This window comes from Rutilus rutilus (genome assembly GCF_951802725.1).
Source record: "Rutilus rutilus genome assembly, chromosome: 6".
NCBI classification, from domain to species: domain Eukaryota; kingdom Metazoa; phylum Chordata; class Actinopteri; order Cypriniformes; family Leuciscidae; genus Rutilus; species Rutilus rutilus.
In genome coordinates, this window is record NC_140214.1 from 38,628,749 (window position 1) to 38,639,241 (window position 10,493).

Below are 10,493 nucleotides of genomic sequence, written 5' to 3' on the forward strand. Positions count from 1 at the left end.
CAACTAACCTATAGAAAATGAAAGCAAAGATGTCTGAAATGTCTGAATTATGTATACTGAATAATAACCCCATTAATTACAATAATTATTACATTTAAAAATAACACTATATCAACATGTCACTTTCTGTGCCAATTCTGGTGGCTTATCTTACCCCAAGGGTCTAACTTTATATTTTTTCTTCGAAATAAAAGCTATAACTTTTACTCCACAAATCCAAAAACACTGATGTGTCCACAAATCCCTCATTAACAAATAGACACCAAATATTTATAAATATGTTATTAATACTGTCATAGATTGCACTTTTCCAGAGACACAAAATTACATCAATTAACCTCAAAACTGTGTCAGTTGACTAAATCTCTTAAATTCAGATGAAACTACAAAATAGTGTAACCATTCATCAAAAGTGCTGAGATGATATTTTGTGTCATCTACAGTCAGAAGAAAAAAATAAGGTGTTACCTTACCCTAGACTGGAATTTTTGTTATTATTTATTTACATTTCCAAATAAGAAAAAAAGTGTTTTGTCTGGTTTAATGCGTTTCATTTTCAGGAGCTGAAAATTCATGTTTTTAGTTTTTTTTCCAGCTTTTCTGATTCCCTTCCAAAGGCTAAACTGGGAGATGGAGAGAGAAAAATGAAAACTGACTAAATATAATGCCTGGTCTCATCAACATTGGGAATGATCACCAGCAGAGGGAGCAGAGGTCGGGATATGTGGAATCAGATCATGACAAATGCAGTTTAACAAATAAAATCCACAGGCATGGTGTCATTAAGTATGTAACTTTTTATGGTTAAAAAATAACAAAAATTAATTCTTGAGTAACCCAACATTACCCTGATTCACATCAGTAAGCTTATCAAACTGATTTATAGTTTGAGCTTTTGGGTCCGAATTCGTGGGAAATGTCAGCTTGAAGTCATTCATCTTTGTGTATAGTCCCGTCACGTCTCTAAACAGAAAGAAGACGACCAGGCTACTTCATGGCGTGTGATGAGGATTATACTAGATGAGTTTAAACGTCATCTAGATGGCTACTTTTAAGAATATATATAAAATATGGTTTTGTTGAGATCTGAAGGGATTGAAGACTGACACAGAGAGATGGCTTTTTTTCCTGCTGGACAGACATTTCAGTGCCTCATTATGTAGATCATTTGTAACGTGTGATCTGATCCGACTGAGCAATCCATAGATATAAACATGGAACGTGAGTGATTTAGTTTTCATTTGGTCAAGAACAAAAGTGGCAGATATGTTACTTACTTGGTCAGATTATTTTTTTTCGGATGTATGCCTAGGGGTAAAGTGAGATCACAAAACTCACGCTTCAGATCATATAACGTTTTTCGTTTTTTTGTTTAGGTACTCTGATACCATACTTGCATTACTAATAAAGGTCAAAAATGATTAAAGGCAAGTGAACAGTCAGTAAATAAATAAGAACAAATACACTAATTACAAGCATAGATAAATTACAATATAACAAAGTTAAAGTAAGGTCTAACTGTAGTATTCATTTCAGGTACAGTAAATGTAAAATAACACTATAGTGTTCAATGGATAAATGTACACATAAATAAATATTTAAATAAATAATATAATTTTAATATACAGTACCAGTCAAAAGTTTGGAAACATTACTATTTTTAATGCTTTTGAAAGAAGTCTCTTATGCTCATCAAGCCTGCAGTTAAAAAAAAAAAAACAGTAATATTATGAAATATTATTACAATTTAAAATAATGGTTCTCTTTTTTAATATACTTTAAAATGTAATTTATTTTTGTGATGCAAAGCTGAATTTTCATCAGCAAGTACTCCAGTCTTTGGTGTCTTATGATCCTTCAGAAATCATTCTAATATGCTGATTTATGATCAATGTTGGAAACAGTTGTGCTGCTTAATATTTTTTTATAACCTGAGATACTTTTTTCAGGATTATTTGATGAATAAAAAGTTAAAAAGAACTGTATTTATTTAGAATAGAAATCTTTTGTAACAATATACACTAGGCTACCGTTCAAAAGTTTGGGAACAATAACTATTTTTTTTTAAAGAAATTAGTACTTTATTTCAACAAGAATGCGTTAAATTGATAAAAGGTGATGGTAACGATTTATATTGTTAGAAATGTTTTTATTTTGAATAAATGCTGTTTTTATGAATAAATGCTGTTAACGTTTTACTCATCAATGAATCCTGAAAAAAGTATTCCAAAAATATATATTAAACAGCACAACTGTTTCCATCATTGATAATAACTGAGTATCAAATTATCATATTAGAATGATTTCTGAAGGATCATAAGACACCAAAGACTGGAGTACTTGCTGATGAAAATTCAGCTTTGCATCACAAAAATAAATTACATTTTAAAGTATATTAAAAAAGAGAACCATTATTTTAAATTGTAATAATATTTCATAATATTACTGTTTTTTTTTTTTTTTTTTTTTTTTTTAACTGCAGGCTTGATGAGCATAAGAGACTTCTTGCAAAAGCATTAAAAATAGTAGTGTTTCCAAACTTTTGACTGGTACTGTAGGTTAAAAGTCCATCTGTAGTCAATCGTATCCTTTAAAACTCATCTTTGATCACCAAAATGACATATTTAAACGTTTTTTCCTTGAAAAAAAAGTCTTCATGCTTTGAAATAGCTTGAATGTAACTCGACACCCTTTCCTCATTTAGTATACGCGTTCAATGAATATGCAAATGAGCCCCGCCTCCACTCACTCACTCAGCTCAGAGATCCACTCGTTGACGACCACACGTTGATCTGATTGGTTACAAGGTGGTTTGTGACATCAGTGAAGGGGTGGATTCTGGAATGCACTGCTGCTTCAATGTATATGTAATGAGTGATTATTATCAAGGTATTAATCAATATTTTTCCTTCTAAACATCACATGAGTTGAGTCATTCATTCTCTAGGCTTGTGAGATTTTACTTTGTTATAGAAGTTACCAGTGTGATTACTGAAATGTTCTTTTCATGTATTCTCTAATGTCTGTATTTGATATCTGAATGCAGTAACAGTGCTTGCTCATTTAGCCCGGCTTCCAGAAATGAAATAGGGAAAGATGTTTAGTTTGAGAAAGGTCTTCAACGTGTGTCAATACATACATCTGTTTTTCTAGGGTACTCTGACAACTATGGTCACAGGGGTCAATGAAGTCTATAGTTTAAGGGACCATTTCTTTGTTAAAGCCTTACTTTCCAGTCAGACTAAAGTGTAGCTCTCCTTGAGAGAAAGAACGCATTATCTTTATGTTTTGAGAAGACTCTCCTGTTTATAGTTAGAGCCTGGCCAAATCCAACCTTGAGGAAGCTGTGTGTCAGTGTGTGTGTTAGTCCCTTTGCTTACAGGTTAAGGAACAAGCGGCATTATTGGAGATTGACTGAGTTGTTGTTCGGGACAGGCTGGCACCCAGCAACCCAAATCTGCCACCTGGAAGGTCACGACGTGTCTAACTTCAGGATCCGAGTGTCAGCTGCATAAATCGATGGAGATATGCTTCAGTCTATCTGTATATGTGTGGAAAATTACTATGTTTATCTATTTCTTAGCCAATGAGAATCATTCAACCTGAAGTAAGGACGTAGCTTAGACCTTGGTGAAGGGTATAACTGCTGTGATCTTTGAGAGGAGCGGCCTACAAACTCCTGTGTGAGTCTTGAAGCTGAACTTCTGCTGATGAAACTGCAAACTCTCTTCAGTAAAATAATTCTCCGGGTCTTCTTTCAAACATCTGGGGCCTCATTTATAAAACTGTGCGTAGGAACCTTACTAAAAGTGTACGTGCGCCCGCAAGCCAAAAATGGCGTACGCAAAGAAATATTCAGATTTATAAAACCGTTCGTACGCCAGAACCTGCGCAGAATTCACTTTATAAATCCCAGTCATCGGAAGATTGTGCGCACATGCGTCTCCACCCCGAAATAACCATATATGGAGCTTACAACGCCTCGTTTTACTATGCAGATCCTCATCTGCATATCATTTGCATATGATTATTCATCCACGTGATAACGTTTAACGGTACAAGACACATTACATTAATAAAAATCATGTAGTTGCCTATCCTTGCCTTGGTTTTGAATACATAAATCAAATAGTGTAAAATACATTTCAGAGAAAGTTTTTCTCAATCTTTTCCACTGGCCGAATTGTATTTTTAATTGATTTATATATTTAATGGAAACAGATAGGCCTTGGGCATTATTTGCACGAAACTATTTTCTCAGACAATCTGGTATTATCATGATAAGCAATTATCTCTGTGGTTAAAACATTAAAACACAGCACGCCACAGGAAAAGTGTTCAAAAACATCGCATCCACAACAAATATTTCTATTGACTGAATTTGAATATAAAAATGTTGTAACTTCTCAGTATTTCATGTTTAAGTGTTTAACTCCATTAATTTGAATGGCATATTTAATCTAAATGTTTATATCAGAAGTAAAACATAGTTTAAATCATTATTTTATTTATTTAAACTGTTATTTGCGTCAGTTTCACTAAACGGCCCAACGCGCTCGCTGGCGCGGACATTTAAGAAGGGATGGATATTTGCTTCAAGTGACAGGCTTGGTGAGTGAAATTATATTTGTATTATCTTTCTGTATATGTTTAATTTTCTTTAGATTTTCTGTCTAAAAGTGACCAAAAAGACACTTAACTCCAGCTCACCATCGGTGTCGCCAATTCCCTTTGTCTCCAGAATGTGCGTACGCACGGCTCAAAGTTTGCTTAAAGGTGCGAACATTCTCCCGTCAAGTTTGTTTTTTATAGATCACAACCTTTGCGTGGGAACTGGCGTACGTACGTTTCCAACCCCGTTTTGTGCGTACGCACGCTTTATAAATGAGACCCCTGGTCCTTGGGTCCTAAACTGTTACCCCCTAACATCAGAAACACCAGCGATTTTTTTAGACTCTCTTTGGTTCACTGCAGTTTTAAGGAGAAAATACTCAGCAATGATGTTGACTTATGAATTTGCACATGGTTTGTCTTACAGCATATTAACAACAACACAGACACATAAAAAAAAAAAGAAAAAAAAAAAGTAACTTTTATGTTTCAAACAGAGATGGCGCTAGAGATGCAAAACTAAACTAATGCACAACCACATGACCAGCTTTCATAAACTTGACATATGCCTGATAGACATGATAGGAGTGAACTGGGCGTAGGCAACTCCTCCTCACTGACTCATTGCGGGAAGTAAACAACACCTCTGAGTTCCCACATCTGTGCTTTTCTATGGTACTGAGCGTTGCTATTCATGACCAAGATTATGCAATCGATCGCATCCTTGCATCCATATCGCCATGCAATCTGACTGCTGTCAGGACTTGCGCAATGACAGACGGCATGCACTCTTGCCAACTGTAACAGTAGAAAAACAAAGTCAGTGTCAATGTCAGGATGAGTGGGAAACAGTGCATCTATTGAAAGCCTTCTGGAGCTCTTATCTTTACTAGTTGATTGGAGTGAATCATTAACTTGTTATTTAAAGAGATAAGAAACACATGGTGAGTTTTTATGAGAGTCTCCTTAGAAAGATCATAGTCTGGTAGCATTCATTTCTCTTTTGTTTATCTTCTACAGTCTGCGAAATCTAAATGTATCCATGCACATTAACCAAACCAATGCCCTTGTAAACTTTGAAACATTAACTTCCCCTCTGTATGTCTCCTTTAAATAACATAGGAAAAGTGAATAAAGATGAGAAAGACTTTCAAAATAATTCCAGTAATGGTGCAGCAAAATTAAAATTCTAAGTCAAAATAAAATTCTGCAATTTTCTTGTAAGAAATAGCCAAATCTACTGGATACCTCTCTTCATTTTCCCTATAATGTTGTTATTTCCCAGTTTAAACCACTCCCAGCGTATATGACGAGTCGCCCATTGCATCAGTCAAGATTTCTAAATATATGATGATACTGTTACAAAAGGCTACATTAATAAATAAATTTATTTGTGCATTAAATGACACATGCTGACGCATGATGTTTGTGCAAAGAACTGAACTCCCTGAAACACCTCCATCGTAGTCTTGAGTTTTCTTCCGGGAACGAACACGTCACAATATTCCTCATTATAATAATTCCTTCCAGAGGCGGTGTTCACGTATGGCTGTTGTCTAACTCTGGCATTCAGACCAAACGGGGGATAATAAAATCTCATGGTGATGTTTGTTAAAGATAATCAAAATATTCTTAGAAGAAAAGATCTGAACATTGCTAGGTTCCCAATGGGATTAATTTCTGGTAGTAGTGGGAAGTTTCTCGTGATGAGTGCTGCTATACGGCGACTTCTCCATTGGGATCCCGATTCAGGATTGTGGGTAGCGTAGTTCTTTACCGATGTTTTTGGCAATTAAAATACGTTTTTATATTGTATACAACAATCTCACCCAAGCTTGATCCTCAAGTCAGATCTATGCATTATTACAAAAGCAGGGCTCGACATTAACGTGATCCGCTTGTCAGGGACAAGTGGATTTTTTTGAAGGGACAAGTAAAAGAGAAATTTACTTGCCCGACCGGACATGTAGCCTGATTACAACGTCAATAACAAAATAATTACTAGAGTATCACCAAAACGTGAGAATGATTCAGATGTTATTACATTTATTGTAAGTTACGATTAATAGTGGATAATAAATGTAGGTTATTACTGACGGTAAGAAGGTTGCGCTGTTGAGGCTTGCGCAGCTTCATGAGGAGAAATGGAAACAAGTGAGCACAGCTCACACAAAGAAACGCAGTTAACAACATAAAACTGCCTAAAATTCAAAATGCACAGTTAAGCAACCTCACACGACGAGTGCTGTTTTCCTGAATATAAACGATTGAATCGATAGAATAACGATTGAAAATGTGACATGATTTCATACAACAGTTCAATAAACAGTTAACATTAAGTCACTTACATTTTAGAAGCAATATTGACTGTTTTTGTTCTGTTTCAGCAGCAAAAATAGTTCCAAACAAAGATCACAGCAGAACCATAACGCATCTCACAGGAACACTTAACCGTGCTTCATTACTGAATGATTCAGCATTTTGAATGAATCGGTTGAGTCAAAGATTCAATGATCCATTCATAAACATCTGTCATTCTTGAATGAATCAGTCGTTTGAACAAATCGTTTGAATGAATGACTCAATGACTCGCTCATTAATAGCGTCGCCTGCCGCCACCTACTGGCGGTATAGGGTTATGTTAAAACGTATCATTCTTTCCAACATTTCTTATTTGTATATTCAAAAATATTTAAAACAATCTCATAACATTATTTAATGCAATTGTAATTTTTCAGTGTACATTATTTAATTTGATCCGCACTACCTAGGGTAACAGCCCTATAGTGTCTTATTATTCTAATTAAATATATTAGGAAGGAACATTTAAAGTCAAAGACTATAGAATTACACAAGAGGTGTCAATGTATTGTTTTGAATGGGGAAATATTTATGAGACAGTTGTTGTTGTTGTCAGATTTCACTGGTGATATTGTCACGATTCATGTCTGTGGTCCCCTGTCTCATTCTATGTTTAGCAGTTCCCCTTTATGTTGATAAACTGTCTTCCCAGGTGTTTTTCATTAGCCACGCCCCCTTGTTATCTTGTTTAGCTTGTCTGTCTGTGTATTTAAGCCCTGTGTCTTGTTTCAGTCTTTGTGAGTTCTTAATGTTGTCTGTTCCTGTTCATGAGTCTCTGTCTGAGTTTATTATCTTTTGAGTTTGTTTAAAGTCCGCGTGAACCGGAAGTTGCAAACGACTTTTCTCCAGTGCTGTGACGTATTTCCCAGTGAAAAGGCATATTGAACAGAGGGCAGGGTTTTACTCTAGCGCTCCTCCTCTCCATCTCTCGCTCATTACAGACTAAAGCCTGTTTTATACTTCTGCGTCGAACTGCCGCCGTAGCTACGTCGTAGGCTGTGTGTAGCGCGCGTACCCTTCGGCGTACCCTGACGTGCACCTCTCCAAAAATGTAACAACGCGTCAATTCTACGCGGACACAAGCGCAGTGATTGGTCTGCCAGAACCCCTCCCTCGGGGTTTCACACGCTCCCTAGGTACGCGTCAACGCGGACAACGACACAGAAGTATAAATTAAAACCAACACGTTGCCTACGGCGTATATGCTCCGGCGTAGGTCCGACGCAGAAGTATAATGAGGCCTTAACGGTTTGAGGGGAGTGGTTAAGCGTTTCTCAACCCAAGCCGTCAAGCATACGTCATCAGGGAAGGTCCTCCAATGTAGAGAGGAGGGGCATTTTCAGATTTTGATTAAAGATTACGAAGCCAAAACATTTTTTTCCGTGTTTTAACTTGCACGGATTAATTGTTCACCACAAGACTAGTAATAGCCTATGCGCTAACAAAGTAAATAGGGTCCATTTTGATTTCAGTTGGACTTTAATAAAACCTGCTGCAATTGGATCCTGCTTCTGCATCTGCTTCAGCCGTCAGCGTAACAGATATCAAATATGAAATTTAATCATATGCTTGGCAAACACTTCTGGAAAATTTGATGTTTCCCCATTCAAAGAGATAGGATTTGCACTTGCATGCCTAAGAGGCGTTTCAAAGATAACCGCAGAGTGAAATAAAAAATATTATTGGAATTTTCAGTGTGAACAAACTATTTATTAGCCTGGATGCCAGCCGAACTTACCCCGCCCACAACATTTGAGGTCGGGAAGGTCGGTATGGGCATAGACAGGGTATAGCCAATTCCGATTTTTTGCTCATATGTGACACAGATCGGATATGTTCTATGACAGTGTAAACAGGAAAAAAACGCATGCATTCGGATATTTCGAGATCGGTTTCAGGCCTCATTCATATGTGGAAATAAATCAGATATAAATCGGATATGTGCCAATGCGACTGTCATGTAAACAGGCAGATCGGATTTTCTGAGGCATTAAAGCCTGTTTTATGCTTCTGCGTCGAACTGCCGCCGTAGCTACGTCGTAGGCTGTGTGTAGCGTGCGTACCCTGACGTGCACCTCTCCAAAAATGTAACAACGCGTCAATTCTACGCGGACACAAGCGCTGTGATTGGTCTGCCAGAACCCCTCCCTCGGGGTTTCACATGCTCCCTAGGTGCGCGTCAACGCGGACAACGACACAGAAGTATAAATTAAAACCAACACGTTACCTACGGCGTATAGGCTCCGGCGTAGGTCCGACGCAGAAGTATAATGAGGCCTTAAGGCTGCATTTATTTAATCAAAAATACAGTAAAAACAATTCAAAAGAAGGGTTTTCTATATGAATATATTTTATTCTGGTGTAATTTATTCCGGTGATCAAAGCTGAATTTTCAGCATCATTACTCCAGTCTTCAGTGTCACATGATCCTTCAGAAATCATAATAATATGCTGATTTGCTGCTCAAGAACAATTTCTTATTATTATCATTATTATTATTATCATTATCATATTATCATTATATTAGGCAACGTCTCCGCAGTTTAATGACGAGAGAAACCCCGACGCGCTTCTGCAAAGGGACGGATGGCCCGACGAACCTTCGTGTCGTCGTAGGAGAGGAATGTGGACAAACGTTGACACAACATATCAAAGGTTGGCTAACTGTTTTATGCTTCTGCGTCGAACTGCCGCCGTAGCTACGTCGTAGGCTGTGTGTAGCACGCGTACCCTACGGCGTACCCTGACGTGCACCTCTCCAAAAATGTAACAACGCGTCAATTCTACGCGGACACAAGCGCTGTGATTGGTCTGCCAGAACCCCTCCCTCGGGGTTTCACATGCTCCCTAGGTGCGCGTCAACGCGGACAACGACACAGAAGTATAAATTAAAACCAACACGTTGCCTACGGCGTATAGGCTCCGGCGTAGGTCCGACGCAGAAGTATAATGAGGCCTTAAGGCTTGCTCATCCTAAAATTTCGGACCCACTGCTTCTCCCACCAGTCCTGAGATATGCACAGACAATGATTAGCCTACTGCTCATTAAATTAACAGCACACTTCACCCAACCTCTTTTTATTTCATTTTTATTTGATAGACTCGATTTAGTCTTTAATGCAAAATAATAATAATCATAAATAAATAAAACATTTATTTTGAAATTTGGTATTTCATTATTTTGATTAAGGTTACACATACTGACCCTGTTAAGCTGAATAGTTGAACTAAATGACATTTGAATAGTACTATAACATCATAAATAAAAAAATAAAAAAGATAATATTTTATGCCTAAGATTGTGTGTGCAAAGAATACATTATTATATGCAAACAAAGGAGGTCATAATTTAGCAAATTGTTTAGAATAGCACAGCAACACAATCAATCATAAGACATTCATTTCAGCTGCTCATGACAGGTGAAAAGGAAAGGCAGGCCAAAAAGACAAGAATGCTGAAAGTAAGGGTGCGATTGATCTGGCACTGATCGTTATCAGCCGATAGGAGATAAAGCAATAAA